The following is an 18,105-nucleotide window of genomic DNA, read 5'->3' as shown; positions in this document are numbered from 1 at the left end:
GGGATTATAAGTATGTGCCATCTGCCTGAATCCTGCTGAATATTCTAAATGCATGGGAAGCAAATTGCCAAGTCCAGAACCCTGTCTCCCATCTTAAACCTTTGTGCATCTGCCAATAAATTCCTAAAATTCCAGCTTCTTTTCCACATTCCCAATGACAACGTACCCTCTCCACAATATTATCAGCTATTGGTTTCCCATGCTATGATTCAAATGGCACAGTGCTTTTACTTTGTTTTACCATGAACTGTTTAAAGGATTTATTTTCTAACTGGGTACATTGGCATATGCCTATAATCCCAAAGACTCAGGAGGCAGAGTCAGGAAGATTACAATTTCAAGGTCAACCTCAGGGACTTAGGTAGGTCTGCAGCAACTCAGCAAGACCTGTCTCCAAATTTTAAAACAAGGGCTGGGGCTCTAGCTCAGGTTTAGTATGCATGGGGTTAAATCCCTGTCAAAACAAATAGAAGAGAAACATTTGTGACCCTAAGGTGAGCAGTGTCAGCAGTCACTAGAAGGTAGAATGATTTTTTTCCTACAGTCTGTGGAAGGAGTGTGTCTCTGCTAACACTGTGACATTAGTCCATTGTCAGGATACTTAAAACATTCATAACTGAAAATAAATTCCTACTATTTTTAGCAATAATATTTTTGAAGATTTCTTTCACAGTAGGAAAGTTTCTTTCTGCCATTTAAATTAACCGTGTTGCCAGATGCTCACATGCTAGATGATAAAGCTGACTAGTGGTCGTCAAAGCCATGCACATCTTTTGCAGAATATTTTTGGAGATTAGATCTTATTGTCAGAAACAGCAACACTTTTGTCATACAACTTCTTCAATCTGAAGTATTAATATGTTCTGTGTTGTAGTATGAGGAACATTTCCCTTTTTGCTTTACACTAAATCTCAGAATTTGTTCCTGAAGAAACATTCTATAGCTAACAGTGAATTTTTTTTTTTATTTGCAGTGAACAACCCTGATCTACATAAGGAAAGGTCTGATGCTTTCATAATTTCCTGATAATACTGTTTTTAGTTTTGGAGATTGATGGTTTTCTTTCCTGACTCTATCTTCTGGATGGGGAACAGAAAGTTCCCCTGGCTAGTGATTCTGTCACCTCTTGTGTCTGGAAACGTGTTTATGGCAGCTTGTTTTCTTGTTCTCTTGGTTTCTGACTTGTAGGGACTAGACTTTGGCTGAGATTCTTACCATATCTTTATTTTGAGACAGCATCTCACTAAGTTACTGAGGCTGGACTCAAAGTTGTGATCCTCCAGACTCAGCCTCCCAGGCAGCTGGGATTACATGTGTGTAATCCTGGCAGGGATTGCATTCTTGATTTTGATATTATTACAAGTTGGCTCAGGATGAGATGTAGACTTGCAAATGTGTGTTACTATCTCTATTCCTGAGGGTGGAAGATGGCGGCCACAAAGAGAGGGAATGGCTCTCCATAGCCTAAGAAATGGAAAGCCAAGTACTATTTCAAATACAGTTATTAAGTATTTAAAGGTTCCCCAGACATTATAAAAATAATTGTTTGGGACATGGAAAGAGGAAGGGGGACTAGGTGTTTCAAAGTGTGAGAAAGAGGACTCTGAGAAAACTCAATGCTGAGCTATCTGGGTATGAGTAGTCCCCGAGGTCCAACTGCAGGGTGGTAGGAGATACACAGGAATGGACACAAGGCTGTGGGTGTGTTTGGTGATCAGGAATAGGACTTAGTCTAAGCTCCTGACCATCACACCCACCCACAAACCCACAGACATCACTCACCCCCGTTCCACCACCCAAGTGCACATCAGCTCTGCTCCAGATGCACCTGCTTGATGGGAAATGTCAGCGTCAGTGGCCCTCCAGGCACCACCAAGGCAGAACTTCTTGCCTAGCTTGTGGCAGAAACCAGCAAAGAAATGATAGTCCATCTCTGTATCTGTCTTTCTCTGTCACACACAAATAAGAACAATAGTAAGATTTCAGTTATAGAAAAAATGATGGATAAATGAACTTGGGAGTAGTGTGCCAAATAATTGGAGCACTGAGAGTATAAAAGTGCAACAATATTTTGAATCACCATCTCCTATCACCCTAATATTTTATCTCTTTTGCATGAAAGCAGTGTGTGTGTGTGTGTGTGTGTGTGTGTGTGTGTGTCTGTGTCTGTGTCTGTCTGTGTTTGTGAGTGTGTGTAATATAATCTATTGGACACTCCCAAATTAATGTGTGTCAGGATTAAAGAGAATTAGCATATTTTTATCTTTTTGTTAACACATTTAGAGCAACAGAGACCTGGATCTTAGTCCATGCTTTGGATTGCTTCTTTTCAGTTTGTTAAAACCAGGCCAAGGAGCATAGTTTCCTTTATTCTTTTGTTGGTGTTTCTTTCCTTTGTGGTATAAATCTGAGTTGTATAACAGTGTGTTTAGCAATGCATATAAAGTAAAAAATCAGTGGGGTAGTTAAGCAGTTTAGTGTATCCATCAGAAATTATGTTATATATTCACAATGGTATATTATTCAAAAATGAATAAAAAATAAACCCTGAAATGTTAAGCAAAATAGTTGGAATTGGATGATATAATGCTAAGTGAAGAAAACCACACAAAGTATCACATCTCATACACGATAACTTAAATTAAGTTTATGTGAAGGTAGAATATTGATCACTGTGGCTGGGGAGGGTGCTGGGGCATCGAGGGTGGATAATATTGATAATAATTGAATATTATCAATACATGCATATGCATATATGAACGTATCACACTGAATCCCATTAATGTGTACAATTGACATGTGTGAATAAGACCCATAATCTCACATAATTACTTCATTCTGTAGTAAGAACACCTGAGACATTACTGTCCTTGGGAACTTGCAGTATACGACCCAGTATTATTAACTTGGTGCTCTACAACCACCACTCTCTCTCTCTCTCTCTCTCTGTCTGTGTTCATCTTCCCTCCACCCCAGATTCCACACCGAGTCTGCAATAGACTTCTTTCTGTGTCTGTATCTTTTCACTAGGAATGAACTCCTCCAGCTTTATCCGTATATTGCAAATGGTAGAATATTCTTTTATTGCTGGAGATTGAATCCAGGGTTGCTTTCCCAATGAGATAAAATTTTTATTTTTCACTTTTAAGACAGTATCTTGCTAAATTACTAAGGCTGGCCTTCAACTTTTGCCAGTACTCCCAACTACAGTTTCTGCATTTTTCTTTCAAAGCCTGAATGATAAGCCAGGTGTGGGGGTACATACCTTTTGTAATACCAGGGGCTTAGAAGGCTGAGGGGGGAGGGTCATGAGTTTGAAGCCAGCCTCGGCATTTTAGCAAGACCCTCTCCATCTTAAGAGACCCTGTCTCGGGACTGGGGCTGTGGCTCAGTGGTAGAGTGCTTTCCTGGCATGTGTGAGGCACTGGGTTCAACCCTCAGCACCATATAAAAATAAATAAATAAAATGAAGGTATTGTGTCTATCTACAACCCCAAAAAAATATTTTAAAAAATATTTAATTTTTATAAACTGAAAAAGATTATATATGTATGTTTATATAAAAGAGATACCCTAATTTTCTCATTCAGTTATTCTTTAATGGACATATAGGTTGTTTTCATGAAATAGCTATTGTGGATAATGTTGGAATGAACTTGAGAGTTGCTAAAGGTGGATTTCATTTCCTTAAATTATTGTGATGGCTAATTTGGGCTGTCAGCAAGGGTAGATTGAGGTTTGCCTAACAATTGCTCTAGAATACCGGTGGGGGCATGTGTGAGTCTGTTTCCTGATGATTGGGTCAGAGAGCAGTGGGAAGACCTGTCGTGAACGCGTGTGTATATCAAGAGGCTCCAAGCTTGAAGGGTGCTTTTTTCCTGATAGCTTTACCTGTGGACACCTGACTTCAGATTCTTCAGCCTTTGAATGTGGACTTGCACCATTGGCTCTGCGGGGGTCTTTCCACCTCAGTGGTCTGCCTCTTGGACTGAATCTTACCAGTTCCCCAGTTTTGCAGCCTGAAGGCAATGATTTTAGGACTGTTCATCCTATGATCATGTGAATCCATCTGATGAGTCCCCTTCTATATGCACATGTACACGTGTAGATTTTACTGATTCTGTTTTTCTGAAGGACCCTGAGTAACACAGGCATATGCTCAGGAAAACATCTGGATCATGTGGTATTTCTAGTTTTACTTTTTGAAAACCCCCCATGGTGTTTTCCATGATGTCCATACCAGTTTATATTCCTGGCAAGAGAGTCCAAGTTTCCTTTTCTGCACATCCTCTGCAGTATACGGTACCTACTGTCATTTTGATAAAAGCCATCCTAACAAGAATGTGGTGATATCTCACTGTGATATAAACTGAAACCACAAAACTTCCAGAAGAAAATGGGAGAAATTTTTTGACATTGGTGTTGGCAGTAGTTTTGGGTAGGATGAAGAATGAAGAGAAACAAAATAAACAAGTGAGTCCATATAAAGCTAAAAATGCATCTGTATAGCAAAGGAATCCATCATTAAAATGTAAAAGTAGACTGTGAATTGGAGAAAATGTTTGGTTGTCACATATTTGAGAAAAATTAAATATCCAAAATATATGAAAATCCTACAACTCATCAAAAAAGAAAAAAGGGGGAAAAGACTAATAACCTAATTTAAATATGGCAAAATGCCTAAATAGACATTTCCCTAAAACTTAAGCAAATGTATGAATGTATAGAAACACTTTTCAGCATCATTAATTATCTAAAAAACACGTTAGTTGTAAGTTGTTTTAACGTCATACAGAAGTATGAGTGCTAAATAGTGTGTATTCTCCATCCTACACTGGGCATCCTGAGACATTGTCAGTTCACAAAATGCCAGGCCCTCCTGTTCTTCCTCATTATTCCATCTTAATTGCAAGAAAATCTAGAAATTGGAAGATAACTTCTTATGTATAAATTCCTAGATAGCCATGGATTTTGAAATTCACAGTAAGATTAAATAGGATACATTCATAGACCTGGTTGTGACCAAATAGAAAATAGACCTACAAAATAAAATTTAACGTAATTACAAATATCCCTTTAAGAGGCTAACAGCTGGGGCAGGGAATGTGGCTCAAGTGGTAGCGTGCTCGCCTGGCATGCGTGCGGTCCGGGTTCAGTCCTCAGCACCACATACAAAGATGTTGGGTCCGCCGAAAACTAAAAATTAAATAAATAAATATTAAAAAAAAAGAGGCTAACACCTGGTCCTGAGGGTGCATACCAGTAGTCCCAGCCACTTGTGAGGCTTAAACGGAATGATGATTTGAACCTGGGCTTCAGAGTCAAAACCTAGTCCAAAGGCAACCAGCCAACAAAACCCTAAACAAGAACAACATAAAAGGAAAAAAAAAATGCCTTCACTGGTGATTTCTGCCAAACTTTCAATAACGAAGCACTAACAATAATTCATGATCACTTCTAAAAATGTAAGAAGAAAAACTTACCAATTCTTTCTGTAAGGCCAGGTTTACCAGATAACAAATCTCAAGGATGAAAATTGCATGTCATATTCCACCATGGATTTGAGGAAGTCACTTCCTACTCAGCAGGTGTCAAGAAAATAATAATAATTATCATGATAATAATTATAATAGAATGCTACTTAAGATATGAGAAAAGTTTATTTGAACAATAATAAATGTTATAAAACAATAAATATGAGAGTGACATTAGATGATCTTCCAAATGAAATAATCAAGATTAGAAACCTACTTTTGTGCTGGGGATGTGGCCCCGTGGTGGAGAGGTTGCCTGGCTTGTGCAAGAACCCAGGTTGAATTCCCAACGCACAAAGTAAAGGAAGAGCTTTATGTTATTAGAGCATCATAGTTAACACACAGTAGTTGGGTTATTTTGACAAAATCATATATGGTGGGATTCCATCTACTCCCTTTCAGTCTCATTACCCCTTTCCCTTTCTATGCTCCCTCCCAACATCCTCCTCGTCTGCTCTACTGATCTTCCTTTCACTCATTTACTTACTTTTTGCTGGGTGCTTTCTACATGTAAATAAAGGTGGAATTTATGGTATTACATATGCACACAATATGATTGTGTTAAATCCATTCCCCGTTTCTCTCCTTTTCTGTCCCTCTTCCCCCTCCCTCACGCTCCTTCCAGCCTTCCCTGTATCTTTATGATCTCCAGCCCCCTTTCCTCCTTGCTTTGCTCTGGCTGTCATGCATGAGAGAAAACCTCTGACCCTTTTTCTTCTGAGCCTGATTTATTTCACTTAGCATGATGTTCTCCTTTTCCATTCATGTCCTGGCAGGTGTCATTATTTAATTCTTCTTTATAGCTGAGTAAAACTCCAGGGTGTGTGTTTGTATCTATTAATGGGCACAGGAACTGCTTCCATGGTTTGGCTATTGTGAATTGTGCTTCTATAAACATAGATATGGCTGTATCGAAATACAGACCTGATCACATTTAGCTGGGTCTGTATGGGAAACACTTGACGGATATCCAGTATTCGTGGCTATTGGGACGTGTTTCTCTGATACAAATCAATCATCCATAGGAAGAAAAGAGCAGCAGTTCCCTGAGGATCAAGTCTGGAGCCATGGCGAATGCACATAGCGCCCCTCATTATGGAAGTGATCTTCGTCACCCATCCAGTCTCTGGCGTTCTGTTTCCCTTTTTATTGGCTGTGGCTCACTGCTCTGTATATATTTGTATATATTTGCTATTTAGAATACAAATACTACGTGCCTCCTGGGTCAGTGTCTGTCTTTTTCAGGTTACCATTGTGACCATGTTTAGGGGCATGATTCGATTTAGCAGCACTTAGAGCACTCGCTGTGTTGTGAGCGACCACAGCTCTCCAGCTCCACAGCTCTCTAGCTCCCTGTGTTACAGATTAAACACCCAGCGCCTTCCAGCACGATCCTGATTTCTCTTCCCCCCACACACTGGGGTGTGATGTTCATCAGATGGATTTTCTTTCCATGCCTTGGCTTTGTCTTAAAAGTTTAGATAATTTGACCTCTGCTCTGTGTGGCCAGTTCCTCTGATTTCTTTCCCTTACCATATTTTCAAGGCCATCTCTATGATATTTTAAACTAATTAAACTCTTAACTGAGTAAAATTCCAGTGTGTGGACATACCAAATTTTAGTCATCAGTTATGATTATGGTTGTGCCTTTGGCAGGACTGCAGCTGAATCCAGGTGTACTCTACCATTGAACAACATCTCCAGACCTTTTATTTTTCATTTTTGAGGCAGATAATCCTTAAACTGGCTCATACTTAATTCTCCTAAGCCTCCAGAGTTCCTGGGATTCTAGTCTGTACCTCCATCCCTAGCAGTTATTAGGTAATCTGCTGTTGGATATATGGGTTGCTTGCACTTTGATTATTTACATTTATGAATGCACATTATTGATATTGATAAATTGATACAACTGTATATTCCAGGTGAAATTCAAATGTCTTCTTTGAAAGGTCAGCTATCCCTCAAGGTAGGAAGCTCTCTCTGAAAAGGGTTGTAGCCAGGAGCCTGTCAATCTTGTGTTCTGTTACCAGGCTTTGAATTTCTTCACCTGCCACTCAGGGCTAGAGGAATCTGAGCCTGGAGCTTTGTCCACTCAGGGATGATGGGATGAGAATTAGCCAGTCAGAGGCACAGGTGGATAAGAGGGGTAAAGGGATAAAAGGCAGATAAGACTTCCTAATCTGAAAGATTTCTGTCTCTGGCTCAAGCAAAGCTCTGAATCCATCTTCAGGTTCCCTGAGGTCTGGGTGTCTGTGTCACAGGCCTTGTCACTCTGCTGTTTCAAGTGCTGGAGCATTTGTAGAGAGGTTGCCTGGACACAGCAGGAGTCAGGAAATGGTAAGTCTCCAGGGTTAGGTGTGGTGTAACAGGGGCTAAGGGTTGGTTTGAAGCAGCCAGACTGACTGGGGGGACCTGGGCCTGAGGTTAGATATTAAATCTGTGAATTCCATTCCAGCACAGGTACAGCTTGATATCTGTTCTTTCTGGCCCACATGATTGCTTCACCCTGTGCCTGATTGGATACCTTGGAGAGATCTGGAGCCCTCTTTATGCGGCTCCTTGCCTATACCTTACACTGACTCAGAATGGGTCATGAACACAGGGATGGTCATCATGGGAGAATCCTGACTTATGTAGAAGATTTCTGTTGGGAGCATCTGTGGTCTGTAGCAATCCTTGTCACTCATTCCTACTCAGAGGTCGCCTATTTTGTACTGTTTTCCAAGTCTGTGGAAAGCATGGTCTTTCTAAGTGCTGTATTCCTCCTTCCAGTTCACTACATAATTAAATGTGTACCCATGCTACATTTCAAATGGCAAAGTATTTTAATTCATTTTCACTAAGTTATTCGTGGCATTTAAATTTTTTTTGTTTTGTTTATGATTATCCACATAACAGGAATTCAGGGAATATTCCATCACCTGACACTCAGATGTAAAATATCTTTGTATCTCTTCTCCATTTATCTTTCTGAGGCACAGATGCCATATTGGAATGTCTTTTTGACTCTCCCCTTAGGAAACATGATAGGATGATATGTCCTCGGTCACTGCTGTATCTTTTCCTGGTTCTCCATTAAGACCTGCAGGAGACTGACACAGGTTCCCATAGCTGCTGTGTCTCTCAGTGTTCCTAGAGGATATCAGCCCCTGTTCAGTCACCTCCTCCTACAGAGCAGCTTGAGTTTCTGGAATGGAGCCTCTTGTACTAGCAACTGAGTAATCTGGGGAGCATAGGAATGTTTTGGCAGAGGCTTCATCAAAGTAGATCATGGATTGGACATTAGGATTATCTTCCCCCAACTCTAGTTTCTAATCCTTGCAGACACATTTTTGGTCTAGTATTGAAGAGAAAGTCAAAGGTGATCCTTTTCTCTAGGTCCTCAGAGTTGTGAAAGGAGATTAAACTATTCTAGAGAACGCAGAAGATTATCCAGTGAATTCTTAAGGATATTTCCAAGGCAAAACTCACTTCATGCAGATTCAAGGGCACAGGACAATGCCACATGGTGGGGAAGGTCATCCAGTCCTTAAATGAGCTGGATGTTTATGGGAGAATTTCCCATTTGGTCGGATAACCTGACTTGACTCTTGAGTCAGTCATGTTTGTGTTCCAGTCAGCAGTACCCTTCTCTGGGTTTGTCAATTTAAAAAATAGATGTTCACTAATTTCATCCTCATTTTTTATAAACTATGTATTGTATCAGTTTTTTAAAATCTTTTTATTTATATTTAAGTTTATTTAAAATTTTAAGCTTAATATTTTAAAAATGTTTTAAAATATAGTGCCAAGGATCAAATCCAATGCCTCACACATGTGAAGCAAGTGCTCTACCACTGAGCCACACCCCAACCCCTATCAGTAATATTTTAAAGATATAAAAATGTTTTCTAAGAGGCAAGATACCAGTGGATTTTACTTTTGAAAAATGCATAAACCAAGGTGAAAGTTCTGAGCCTATAAGTGATACTGTTGAAGGCCCAGTTCTTTCTGTGAGGCTCCCCTGCTGCTATCACATTCTGCTCCCACCCCTGTGGAAGGGTCTCATACACTATGGGCACAGAGCACCAGGAGACTGGGGATCCAGAACTAGGTATGTTTCTGACTTTGTGGAACAGGGAATTGGATGGCCTTTCTGAAGGTATGATTTTTGGTATTGTGGGGCTATTTCCATACTGTCAAATGTGCCAAAGTCAGATTTGGTTAACAAGTAACTTTATTTTAAAGATGCATTGAATTACTGGGAAAGTAAGATCTCAAATGTTAGGCAGAGAATGACTTGCTTTCTGTCCTTGTCCCCAGTGCTGATCCAATGACAAGAAAAAGGTTCTGAGAAAATGGAAAAAGTTTTGTTGCTTTGATAGCAAAGGAGAAATACAGGGGACTGCTTTGTTTCTAGAGGCTGTAATTATAACTGCCCTGGGGAACCAAGGCCTCACAATGAGGTTCTAAGACCACATGTGCCCTGTAAGGAGTTGTATCCTTGGGGGACTGCAATTTCTTAGATTTTCTAGTGCCAAACCTGAACTTTTTAAAAAAACTTGGTTATTTTTAGTTGTACATGACAGTAGAATTCATTGTTATATAATTGTACAAGCATGGAATATATCTTATTCTAGTTAGGACCCTGTTCTTATGGATATACCTGATAGTGAGATTCACTGATATAGTCATATCACTCTCTTTCCTTTTCCTACCCCACCTCCCTTCCCTTCATCCCTAAAATCTTGATTTCTTCATTCCCATGGTGCAGGAGCTGAAGGAAAGATAATTAGCCAAGGGCAGGAAGGTGAATCTTGCTCTTCTCATGGTTAGGAAGGGAGGGAGAAAGAAAAGAAGTCCATTTTAAAATAAACCACAGTGACAGAGCAGCAAGGATTATGTTCAAATCATGGAGTGGACAGCCCTGTTACATTTCGTCCACTGTCAATTTTTATGGACAAATGGCTGACTACATTTCTAAGCTGCTTCAGGCTTAAACTGGGTGATGAAGGAGTTCCTAGAATGGAAGGGTTTTCTCTGTTGTATCTTTTTCTTTTGGATTTTTTCAAGAAAGGATGAAGAGGAAATTCCAGCCTTGGTGGTAAGCTGGAAGAAGCAGACTCTTGTAGAGCAGTTACTGTTGGACTGATCATTGTTCATTGTTTTAACTGAGGTTTTGTTTTTAATTTTTATTTTACTATTGCCAAAATTTCCCTTCTCTGAACATGGTGCAAGGAAGGGTCTCTAATACACTATTTCTTTGTGGGTTCAATTGCTTTGACCTGTATAGCCATTAATTCAGAAACCCACAAGAGGTGATGGGGGATTAAGAAAAGCACAAACATGTAGATAGAAAGGTGGGATCAGGTTGGAAGCTGTCCTCTCATTGAGAACAATGATCCAGAGCTGGCTGCACACATTTATTAGACAGGTTTTATTATCAGAAGGTTATTTGTAAGAAAGTTTCTGGAAAGCAAGCAGGCTTGGAGGTTACAGAATGGGTGAGACATTAGGGTTACCTCTCTCTGTTCAGAATCCCAAGGGCCAGCATTGCCACAGCAACTGGGAAATCTTAACCCTGTACTTTCATAAGGGGAATCCCAGCCCATGTGCACCACAACCACAAAGTTCTGATTACAAAGTAATCAGACACCTTAATTCTTATCACTGCTCTCCATATCTCTTCCCCTTTTGTATTTTTGACATGCAAATGATGTGGTTTTGTTTGAAGCTGTCAGATTTCTCCTCAGAGCACGTGGCATCCGGTTGTAATAATACAAAAAAGAATTAGTAGCAAACACATAATTCCAAAAGTATACCATATTGTATGTTTTAATATATTCCAAGGATTAAAGCCATTTAAATCATTAAGTATTTGTTCAGCAAGCCATATGGGATCCACCAGATCAGTTTGAGAGTTGCCAGTGTAATTGATAAAATCTAACATGGCTATCAAATGCCACAGATGTCTTTGTATGCCACCATCACTGAAGGTCAGAACATGACTCACAAATCCTCAAAAAGTCATAATTTTTTGATGTGGGTGCCCCTTATCAAATCTCTGAGACCAGCTGGGCTGGGGATGTGGCTCAAGCGGTAGCGTGCTCGTCTGGCATGTGTGCGGCCGGGGTTCGATCCTCAGCACCACATACAAAGATGTTGTGTCCGCCGAAAACTAAAATATAAATATATATATAAAAATCTCTGAGACCAGTTCAGAATAAATCCACTACTGCCAGAGACATTATGTGTACTGACATAATCTTGGCACAATCCTTCCATTTAGGAAAGGCATTCAATTCTATTGTATGACTAGGACAGTAAGTTATTCCTGGATGTTCCATGGAAAGCTTAGGCATATCATCAAGAAGTCCCATTTTTTTAACTGTCTGGAAATACTATTTTTTATTTTGTATCTGAAGAGTAGATTCTTTCTCTGCTTTCTGGTTCTCATGTGAGCTGCTTCTTTCTGCCACACTCTTCTACAACAAGCAATGGAGTCAGCCTGCTATGAATTAAGACCTCTGAAACCTGGAGCCCTTAACTAACCTTTTCTTCCCTAAATTGTTCTGGTCAGATCCTTTAGCCACAGCAGTGAAAAAGCTGATTAAACAGTATATAAATCACACATGATAGAATCTTAAGACTTAACCTTGTTTTTAGTGAAGATACATAAACAAAGCAATCTCAAACCTTTTTCCATTTACCAATTTATGTAAACAAACATAATATTTAAATATACTAACTCATGGAGTTTAAGTGTACTAAATTTCATATTTAGTAGTTGATATTTAGCACTTTGAATTTGTAAATTAATCAGATGTCTACTTTAACAGACACATCTAGGAAAATTAATCTCATTTATGTTAATTCTGATTTACTTATTTTTAACTCTAAAACCACGATGTCAAACAAATGTAGTTAACAGTATTAGTCATCTCTTTTTTGTTGAAGAAAAATCCTAGATGTAATGGATATGACATCTGAGACAGTTTATAGAAACAAACACTTTAGTAATTGCTTGAACACCTAGAAAAATGCGAGCTAGTAATTTTAAAGACATCTTTATTTTTTATCTATTTACCCAATCCAAATTGAACTTTTTTTAAAAAATCATATAAACTAAAAAGTGTTTGGATCCATTTCTTATTCAAATTTTAATTTTTGAGGACTCATTTATCTCTGTCTATTTTGATCCTATGTACATGAGATATGGGCATAAGGACATATGTAGACACAACGACAATACACAGGTGTACACACATACACAAACAGGGAATATTTTGTAAGTGGAGCTCTACACATAGGAGGCAATGTTCTAGATATTTATTAAAATCTTTATTAGATTTAACCTGATAGAAATTTTTTTAAATTTTTTTTTTTAAGAGAGAGAGAGAGAGAGAGAGAGAATTTTAATATTTATTTATTTTTTCTTAGTTCTCGGCGGACACAACATCTTTGTTGGTATGTGGTGCTGAGGATTGAACCCGGGCCGCACGCACGCCAGGCCAGCGCGCTACCGCTTGAGCCACATCCCCAGCCCCTGATAGAAATTTAAATAGAGCCCATCTGACATTTGTATTTTGACTTAATTATAGGGCAGTCCTGTACAGCTGGAAATGCCAGATGTAAAATTTAACAGCTATGCAGACACTAAAAGCAAAGGTTCAGACAGACAGACAGCCATTTCTTCTTGATGGCTATTAGATCAGCATATTCATGTCCTTTTTAGGATTTAGTAAAAAGAATTTTTTAAATGTATTTCAGAGTTAACCCTAGGAAAATTGGCCTCTGAACAAGACATCCCTCTCTTTGGATCCTGTGTTCTCCTTATTTTACATCTGACTATATAATCACACTCCATACCTTTATTTAAATGAGTCCATCCCCCAGGATTGTCCCCTGAACTACTCACCAAAGTTCCCTGTGTCCAGGTCCCTGTTTGGGTACCAACTGCCACCCAGCGAGGGGTGATGGGGATTAAGAAAAGACAAACATTTAGAGAGAAAGGTGGCTTCAGGTGGGAAGCTGCCCTCTGGTTGAGAACAATGATCCAGAGCTGGCTGTACACATTTATTGTATGGTTTTATCATCAGAAGGTTGATTGTGAGAAAGTTTCTGGAAACAACAGGAAGGCTGGAAGGTTACAGCACGGCAAAACATTATGGTTACCATGCTGTGTTCAGAATCCTCTGTTCTTAGAAGCCAGTGTCTGTGACTCAAGGTTAAAATTGGCATTTCTGGATATTTTCCCAGAGAGACCAAGGGCCAGCATTGCCATAGCAACTGGGAAATCTTAACCCTATACTTGTGCACAGGGAAATGTTAACCCTATATTTTCATATGGAGGAATACTAGCACAAGCGCACCACAACCACAAGTTAGTCAGACACCTTGACTCTCAGCACCACACCCCATACTCAGTTTGATCCTTGTTCTGTGGATACCCTTTTGAGGAGAGCATTTGACAAACACCTATCTCACAGCAGGTGGGTTTCTTGGCACATTTTAGCCACCGTCTTTTTTAAGGTATGGTTGATGGTTTCTGTTTTCCTATAGATTGGGATCTCCAGAATACATATTTCCATTATATATGCAATATTTTGCTCACTCATAGGTCAGTTCTGCAATGAAAAATAGTCCCTGTTAGTTTGTATTGAGGGGAGCCCATAACTTGGGATCAGCTCCTTTAAGAGGACTCTAGTTTTCTGAAGTCTTTTCTGTTCTAGTAGAATCAGCCTGACTCACAGAGAAGGTATCTATCGGTACAAGCAAATATTTATAAGTTCCTATGAATGGGCATTTGGGTAAAGTATGCTTGTCAGTCATCAGAAGGCTATGTTTTTATACCCTAAGTGTGTATTAGACTTTGAATTGTTTGAGCGCAGAAGATACAGTTCTGAATCACTTGCTGAACAGTCCACTGGAGGCGTGGCCCTCACAAGTGGGCTTGATGAAATTGACACCCTTCCCCTAGTAGCACTCTCCTCGGAGTGTTTGATCAAGAACAGAGGGTGCTTCAGGAAGAAGGGTGAGCCTATGCGATTTCTGTCTGCACCTGGCACTGTTGTGAGAGTCCCAACTCCATTATTTGCCCCTTTTCTCATTACCCTCAGTATAAACAGATTTGGAATTAGTTTGCTACAAGCTGAGGTGCTAGGGCCCTGATAAAGGAGTTTGTCCTTTCTGACACTTTTGACTGCCCTGTCAGCAGCCTGATTTCTCCTGGCCACACAGGTATCAGTTGTCTCAAGGCAGGATAGTGCAGGATCACCACCTGCTATGGGGTGGACAGCCTGTATTATTGACAGTATTTTCAAGGGCAGCCTTAGTGTCCTCTTCTCAGCTGTGAGGAGTGCTCTTTCTTTCCAGGTGTCTCCATGTGCATGTACCATCTTGGAGGCATGTTTTGAATCAGTGTAAATGCTTACCTTCTTTCCTTTGGTCAGTCAGAGCTCATGTGAGAGAACTTAGCTTGGTTTTCTGGGCTGATGTTGTTAGCAGCAGAGTCATGTGCCATGACTGCAGAATACCCAGGTATCCACTGGCCATTGCCTATGAACTTGCTTTCATTGGTGAAGACCCTTCAGTCTGGCTCAGCTAATCAATCAAAAGTCCCACTTGCCAAAGAGTCTCCAAGCTTTCTGAGCAGTCACATTGTATTGGTCCATTGTCATCTGCTGGCAACAGGTTTGTTTGATTTAAGGTGACACAGTTTCTCTTGAAGTTGACATTTAGATTGTCAAAAAGGATGTCCTGGAATCTCCCTACCCTCCCAGCAGTCAGCTGACACCCATCCTTCTGTTTTAGTAGGACAGGACTTGGTGAGCAACAAACCCAGTGATGGATTGTTCTAGAGTGGGTTTCTAAACCTCTTGTGGTAAATCACTGGTGTCAGTCACACCCCACAGGACCCTCCTTTCATGGTGTGGTCAAGCTGTTCCCACACACAGGCTACTGGTTGCAGTATACCTCCAGTGTGTGTAAGAGAACTTCAACATCTGTACCTTGTTTCTCATTCACATAGAGTCTTAACACCTTCTGTGAGTCAGGCAGGCCTAGGGCAGGGGCTCTCATGAGACTTTGTTTTAACTTCTCAAAGGCAGCTTGGCCTTCTGTGTACAGTGGAATGTTTTATTTGTTCCTTTTAAGGCCTCATGCAGGAGTTTACCTACGAGCCCCAAATTAGCAACCCAAATATGCAGCATGCTGACTGTTTTAGTCAGCTTTTTCAGTGCTGTGACCAAAATTCCCAACAAGAACAATTTTAGAGGAGGAGAAGTTTATTTCAGGGTTCCTGGGTTCAGAGGCCTCAGTCCATAGGTAGCTGACTCCATTCCTCAGGGCCTGGGCTGAGGCAGAACATTGTGTCAGAAGACTGGTGGAGGAATGCAACTGGGAACATGGTACCAGGGAGCAGAGAGCTCAACAAGGAAAAAATATAAACCCCAAAGGTGTGTCTCCAGGGACCCCCCCTCCTCCAGCCACACCCTGACTGCCTATAGTTACCATGCTGCAGCTGTCAGGGGTTAATACACTGACTAGGTAAGACTGTCATAACCCAGTCACTTCATGTCTGAACTTTGCATTGTCTCACATGAACTTTTGGGGGACACGAAATATCTAAATCATAACACTGACATTTCCAGGAACCCATGAACCTGTCTCTGGTTTCTGACTTCTATAAGGCTTAAGCTAGCCTGCTTCTGATCTGACATCAAGATTCAGGTTATTGGCTAATCTGGAATCCCGGGTAGGTGACTTGTTTACAAAATAAGCCACTTTAGTAGAGATCTCATATCCACATGAGGTGCAGTGGTTTAGCTCAGCAATAGTATTTGAAAATCAGAATTCATAGTTGGGGGTTGGCTAGAAGCAGGTCATCTTCATATTGTGAAAGGATTCCTTTATCCAGCTATGACTCTCACAGCTGACACTTTTAAGACTTTCATTAAACAGTACAAAAGATTTTTAAATCCCTGAGATAAGATACTCCAGCAATCCTGGATGATTATTTTTTATTGAAGTCCTGTCACTCAAAAGCAAACAGTGATTAGGGTTTTCTTTTCAGAGTGTTGCAAAAGAACCCCTCTTTTAAATCTAGCACTTTGAACCAGACACAGTTACCTGACATCACCATTAGTAAGGTGTATGGATTAGGTACTGTGTGGCTGAATATCAGAAACGATGTAATTTATAGCTCTCAATTCTTGCCCAAGTAAGTATTCATCAGTGTGTGTGTGTGTGTGTGTGTGTGTGTGTGTGTGTGTGTGTGTTTTATTAAACAGCCAGGATTGCGGTATTACAGGGTATTTGGCAAAACTAACCAAATCCATCTTTTAAGAACTTGTCTACAATAGGCTTCAGATCCTTATCAATGCTTCCCTCTTGAGAACGTATTGTTTCTTCTAAGGGCAGTTTACCACCTCCTTAAACAAAATCATCTTTGTAATGACATTAATCAGCTTTCCCAGAGTCTCTTTGACCCACAGAGAGTTATTTACTTTTTTTTGCTTTGGTACCAGGGATTGAGCCCATGGCCACTTAACCACTGACCACATCTTGTTGTTTTGTTGTTGTTTTTTTTTAATTTTGGAAAAAAAAATTGGGACAAAGTCTCACTATGTTGCTTAGGGCCTTGCTAAGTTGCTGGACCTAGATTTGAACTTGGAATCCTCCTGCCTCAGCCTCTCACCCTCCCAAACTGCTGGGATTATAGGCATGTTCCACCATGCCTGGGTCAATAGAGTGTTTAAAAAAAAGGGGGGGTCTATTACACATTGATTTATAAGTTTTTTAAAAATTGAGTATATTCTTTTCATCTATATGAAAATTTATTGTTTTAATGTATAAAAAGTTGACATTTTTGTCTTTGTACATAAAATATAAATATCATTTGATCAATTTTGTTAACAGGTTTCCATTACTGTGCTCATTTATAACAACAGCCTTGCTCTGAAAATTCTTTTAACATTCACACTTTCTTTTGACCTTACTATTCTTTTCTTCTGAATTTCAGATCAAATAAACTTGGGTAAAAATCAAACCCTGCCTTTTACTGAATGCTTCATAAAATGTTATAAAAGATAAATACTCTTTTAAATTTTTTTTAATATTTATTTTTTAGTTGTAGTTGGACACTATCTTTATTTCACTTATTTATTTTTATGTGTTGCTGAGGATTGAACCCAGGGTCCCACACATGCGAGGCAAGCACTCTACCACTGAGCCACAACCCCAGCCTGATGAATACTCTTAATATCTCATTATTTGGGGTATTACGGATTAAGATATGAAAAACCCTTAAGGTGATTTGTACAGATTTGAAATGATCAAAAGGATTGTTGTTGCTGCTTGCTATTTTATTAACACGCATAAATCCCATAAAATATTTGAAGTAAGACTCATCAGTGAATGTTTCCTTCAGTGGTCTGCCTCTTGGCAATTCAAAGTTTATCTTGTATGGCTATTACTGGAATCACTTGAGAGCTTACTGCATATTCAGAAAACCAGGCTCCATCTCAGAACTGCTGACTCAGAGTCTTGTTTTAATAAATTTGATTTATTATTGTACAATTACAATTTGAGA

General features: G+C 39.7%; 1 protein-coding gene across 2 annotated transcripts in view; it reads left to right on the top strand.

The window, feature by feature from the left end:
- The window catches only part of LOC308632076 (uncharacterized protein), a 95,449-nt gene that overhangs the window by 57,622 nt on the left and 19,722 nt on the right, over window positions 1–18,105 (top strand). The window lies entirely within an intron of this gene.

The sequence above is a fragment of the Spermophilus citellus genome (genome assembly GCF_964194105.1).
Source record: "Spermophilus citellus genome assembly, chromosome: 12".
Taxonomy (NCBI): domain Eukaryota; kingdom Metazoa; phylum Chordata; class Mammalia; order Rodentia; family Sciuridae; genus Spermophilus; species Spermophilus citellus.
Note: the sequence above shows the minus strand (reverse complement) of the source record. Positions and strands in the feature narration are given on the sequence as shown.